Raw genomic sequence first — 6,000 nt, 5'->3', positions numbered from 1 at the left:
CAACTGACCTGGGAAATAGGTCCAGGAGACTCAATTTAAAAATTATGGGATTATCTGAAAGCTATGATCAAAAAAAGAGCTTAGACATCAACTTTCATGAAACTATCAAGGAAAATTGCCCTGATATTCTAGAACCAGAGGATAAAATAAATATTGAAAGAATCCATTAATCACCTCCTGAAAGAGATCCAAAAAAGAAAAACTGTTAGGAATATTGTAGCCAAATTTCAAGTCAGGTCAAGGAGAAAATATCACAAGAACTCAGAAAGAAACCATTCAAGTATTGTGGAAATACAGTAAGGATAACACAAGATCTACCAGTTTCTATATTAAGGGATCAAAGGTCTTGGAATATGATATTCCAGAAGTCAAAGGAACTAGAATTAAAACCAAGAATCACCTACCCAGCAAAACTGAGTATAATACTTCAGGGGGAAAAATGGTCATTCAATGAAATAGAGGACTTTCAAGCATTCTTGATGAAAAGACCAGAGCTGAATAGAAAATTTGACTTTCAAACACAGGAATCAAGAGAAGCACGAAAAGGTAAACAGGAAAGAGAAATCATAAGGGACTATTAAAGTTGAACTGTTTACATTCCTACATGGAAAGATAAAATTTGAAACTCCTGAGACTTTTCTTAGTATTTGGGTAGTTGAAGGGATTATATACATATAGACAAAGGGCACAGAGTGAGTTGAATAAGAAGGGATGAGATCTAAAAAAAATAAAATTAAGGGGTGAGAGAAGAATATATTGGGAGGAGAAAGGGAGAAATGGAATGGGACAAATTATTTCTCATAAAAGAGGCAAGAAAAAGCTTTTTCAATAGAGGGAAAAAAGGGAGGAGGTGAGAGGGAAAAAGTGAAGCTTACTCTCATCACATTTAGTTTAAGGAGGGAAAACATATACACTCAATTTGGTATGAAAACCTATCTTACACTACAGGAAAGTAGGGGAGAAGGGGATAGGTGGGGTGTGGGGGAGATGATAGAAGGAAGGGCAAATGGGAAGAGGGAGTAATTAGAAGTAAACACTTTTGGGGAGGGACAAGGTCAAAAGAGAGAATAGAATAAATGGGGGGCAGGATAGGATGGAGGGAAATATAGTCAGTCTTTCACAACATGACTATTATGGAAGTCTTTTGCATAACTACATATGTATAGCCTATATTGAATTGCTTGCCTTCTCAGTGGGGATGGGTGGGGAGGGAGGAAGAGAGAGAAGTTGGAACTCAAAATTTTAGGAATGAATGTTGAGAGTTGTTTTTTGCATGCAACTAGGAAATAAGAGGTACAGGTAGTGTACCTCTTATCTGTCTTGCCCTACAAGAAAGTGGAGAAGATGGGGATAAGGGAGGGGAGGGATATGATAGAAGGGAGGACAGATTGAGGAAAGGGGTAATCAGAATGCACAGTGTCTTGGGGTGGGAGGAAGGGAAAGATGGGGAGAAAATTTGGAACTCAAAATCTTATGGAAAAGAATGTTGAAAACTAAAAATAAATTAAAAAAATTTTTTTTAAATTTATTTTGGACCCCTCTTCAGAAAGGATTTCTCTTACTTTCTTCATTATTCATCTTTTCTTTCTATCTACTCTACACTTTCATCCTCTGGTTCTTGACCTCTCTAATTACCTGATGGTCTCTCAAGGTTCTGTTCTGGGCCCTCTTCTCTTCTCCCTCTACACTACTTCAATTGGTGATCTCATCAACTCCCAGGGATTTAATTAGCATTTCTATGCTGATGATTCTCAAATTTGTCTGCTGGCCTTTAATCTACAATTTCTATTTTTCAACATCTTGAACTGGATGTCCAGTACACATCTAAAACTCAATATGTCCAAAATAGTACTCATTATGTTTTCCCCTATAAATGTAGAGGGCAACATTTTCCTTCCATTCCCCTGGACTCCAATCCAAGAGTCATCTTCATCTCCTTATTATCTCTAACTCTTATATCTAATCTGTTGCCAAGGCATTTCAGTTTCACTTTGCAACATCTCTCAATTATGCCCCTTTCTCTGACACTGCCATCGCTCTGGTGAAGGCCCTCCACCACCTCATAGCTGGACCACCTCTCTCTTTTTACTATTAGAAGACACCCTGTTTTCCAGAGCTAAGGCCCAGCAAGCATGCTGTGCCCTGAACTTGGCATAACAAAAATCTTTTATGCTCACTCACCCTCTGGATGAACTCAGCTGCAGCAAAATCCCAGAATTGTTTCACGCCAGCATTAGGTGATCTCTGAACTTGGACAAATACCTGTAGTATTTATGTTCTGATCATGACGTCCTTCTATGAATCAAACTTGTCTTATTGCTACTATTATCCCTTATTGTCAGGGCTACAGCTCACTGTGTAGCCATTAGTGTATGTATTGAGATTTGTCTGCATTAAAGTGGGTATCCTACTGGGATAGAGACTGGTATGTGGCTGGTCTAGTTTCCCTTTTCCAATAAAATAAAGAAAGCTTTTTGCTCATAACCACTGTTAGGCCTATGGTTTCATTTTATTGAATTAACTGCGGTTTTGATAGCCTACGTGAGCTCTCTGCTTTTTTTAGAGTTAACACCAGTTGCAGAGCTGCTGTGGCTCTTTGGTCATTTGGTCAGGGTTGACATTGTCCTTGGCTGCTATACTCTTTCACCTCTCCTGTATTTCTGCTGCCTGGATTGTTTAAACAAATCTCTTCAGATCTGGTTTTCTTTCTAAGAATATTTAAAATACCTCTATTATTGAATGTCCATCTTTTTTCATTTATAGTTTCATTTACAGTCAAATATGCAGGGTAAGTCAACCTGGGTTATATATGGAATGGAACTCCATTGCTCTTTCAGATACATTATTCCATTCCTTCCTGCATTTTATGATAGGCCTAAAATAGTCTCATTATTCAAATTTCCTTTCCTTTATATTTCAAGTTTTTTTCCTGTTTATTTGCAGAACTTGTTTCTGAATTTAATTGTTAAATTTATCCCCTGTGTATCTTGAGTTCTTATGTGTTTTTATTCTATGAATTCGTTCAGTCAATATTTTATTTTCTATGCTCAGAAGTTCTGAGCATCTCTTCTATCATTTTCTGCATTATGGTGGTAAGGTTGTTTTTTTTTTGGGGGGGGGGGTCCTGTTTTGTTTTTCTGGGAAACCTTTCATTCTTAGTTTGTGTTTTTGCATCCTGTCTTTCAAGATCAGTATGTTTTGCTTGCATAGTGAGCATAGTTTCTGTTAATGGTATTGCTATTTACTTCTTTTCTTCTAAATTATCTCTTACTTCCATGCACTTGCATTCCCAATCTTTTGTTCTCACTTTTGTTCCTTTGATTTGAATTCCCCCTGCAGATTCTAGGTTTTCTATTCTGCACATTATTTTTTTACTATGTAGACTACCAATTCTGCTATTATAATTCTCATTTCTCTTTTAAATCCTCAGGAATAGCCTGTTGTGGTCCCATGTTCTTTTCAAATTCCACAAGATTCTGCATCTCATCAAGTATGTATTATCATTTTCCTTTGTTTTGCAGTATTTATTCAAAGATACTTGGACTTTTTTACTAGTTCTGGATACTATATTTCTTTCTGCTGTTAATGTTTTCATATTTGATTTTTCTGCTTATATTCAAGGACTTTTGAGTTTTCTTCTTGAAGTCTTTGGTAATTTCAGTTTCTTTCCCCCTTCTTGTCTGACTGACTCCCTTCCCTCCCCAACTTGGGGGTTGGATCTCAAAGTGTCTTAATCTCCTCCCACATAAGGCAATTCACAGTTTACCAGCATATGTCACAACCCCAAGTGACTTTTCAGGGGACAGAACTGGCCCCAGCAGGATCTTGAGTTCTTTCCCTCAAGCTTAATGGAGTGCTACGTAGTCCCTCTAGGAGATGGAAATAAGGAGGTCTCCCTTCCAGGAACTAGAAGACAAATAACTACAGTGCCTGGCATAGAGATGGAGTATGTTGTTCATGGAACAGCAAGGATGTCAGTGTAACTTGCTTGCAGTGTATATGGTGGGAAGAAGATTCGGGGCTAGGTTATAAAGGTTTTTGAAAGCCAAATAGAGGGTTTTGTATTTGCTCTTGGAGGAGACAAGGAGCTACTGGAGTTTATTGAATAGGGGGTGACGTGGTTGGACCTTCAATTTAAGAAACGTTCATTTTTTTTGCTGAATGGAGGATGGACTGGAGTAGGGAGAAACTTGAGGCAGGCTGACCTACCAGTAAGCTATTGTAATAGTACAGGCATGAAGTAATGAGGGTCTTCACCAGAGTAGTGGCAGTGTCAGAGGAGAGAAGGGGATTTAAGAGAGGTTGTGAAGGTGAAATTGACAGGGCTTGACAAAAATTTAGATACAAGGGTGAGAAATAGTGAGGTGTAAAGGATGACATCTAGATTGCTAGCCTGAGGGACTGGAAGGATGGTATTGCTCTCCACAGTAATAGAGAAGGTAGGAGATGTGAGGGTTTAGGGGGAAAGATCATGAATTCAGTTTTGGATATGTTAAGTTTAAGATATCTACTGGACATTCAGTTTGAGATGTCTGAATGGCAGATGGAGATATGAGTTTGGAGCTCAGCAGAAAGATTAGGGTAGGATAGGTAGATTTGAGAATCATTGCCATGGAAATGGTAATTAAATCCATGAGACCTGATGAGATCACCAATTTGAAGTAGTATAGAAGGAAAAGTAGGTCCAGGACAGCACCCACTAGGACACCTATGGTTACAGGGCATGGTCTGGATGAAGATACAGTGAAAGAGACTGAGAAGCAGTCAGATAGATAGGATAACTAGGAATAACTGGTGTTCCAAAAACCTAGAGAGAAGCTGGTAGAGCAAAATGCCCCCTGTGCTGCTCCTTTACCACATGGTGTGACAAGCATGAAGGCACCAGGAAGAATTTCCCTTGTCTCCTCATGCCAAAGTTCAGAGCAAAAGTCCCTTCAAAAGAAGTGGAAACCTAATAACTCTGGTAAATATATGCCTGCATACATTCTACCTCTCCAAGCCTATATGACTTGGTAAGAGGGAGTATAGTAGCTGAAGCAATGTGGTTCAATGGAAAAGAGTGTTGGATTTCAAAATCAGAGGATCTGGGTTAAAAATCCTCACTCTTATTACTTACTAGTTACATAGTGACTTGGGCAAGTCACAAACTTTCCAGGCCTCAATTTTCTTAACTGGAAAATAGAGAGTATTTTTTATTTCGGGGATGTAGTGTTGACGAAGTTTAGGGGTGCTGGGGACCCCAAAATACCAACATGCTGGGTCCTGTTCAAATGAATTCGACTCAAGCCTTCTTAAAGCCAAAGAAAGACAAAGTTTATTAAAGATTCACCACCTTGGGTTGGCTTTTAAGGAGCCTAAGCATTTATAATGCTTGTATTTAAAAGCAGGTCAGATAGAATTCCAGCCAGACAGAGTCTGAGCTGGATTGAATCTGAATGCTTTCATGGAGGTGACATGGAACTTAAATACAGAAAAGATTATAAGGGGGATGTGGGGGTGGTCTGGTAGTCTAGGGTGATGGGAGGAGGGATTTAGGGAGGGTCTTGAGGAGAAGTCCAAGGAGGACCTGAGTGGGACTAGGGTGGGTGGGGCAATCCAGAGGTCTTGATAGGGGCAGTATGGGAATGACCTGTACCCTGGGGTGAATACAGATAGACTCTAGGGAAGATTCAAGGATGCACCCAGAGTCTGAACCCCATCAGTGTGGTATAACAGAAAAAGCACTGGTTGAGAAAGCAAAGGACCTGTGCTAAAAAACTATATTCAACATTTACTACTTTTTGGCTTTGAGCAAATCAATTTAACTTCCCTAGTTTTGAATTTCCTTATCTATAAAATGAGGAGATTGTACTGGACAGTTTCTGAAGTTCCTTTTAGCTATAGATGTATGATCCTATGATCTTTGATCCTCCTGGATCTTGGCCCAGTTATATATCTTTTGTAACTGCCTGCTATCCCTCATTTGGTAAAAATCTCCCTCTCCAGCCATAGTTGTAGAAG

Source organism: Notamacropus eugenii, chromosome 2 (genome assembly GCF_028372415.1).
Source record: "Notamacropus eugenii isolate mMacEug1 chromosome 2, mMacEug1.pri_v2, whole genome shotgun sequence".
Classification (NCBI taxonomy): Eukaryota; Metazoa; Chordata; class Mammalia; order Diprotodontia; family Macropodidae; genus Notamacropus; species Notamacropus eugenii.
Note: the sequence above shows the minus strand (reverse complement) of the source record.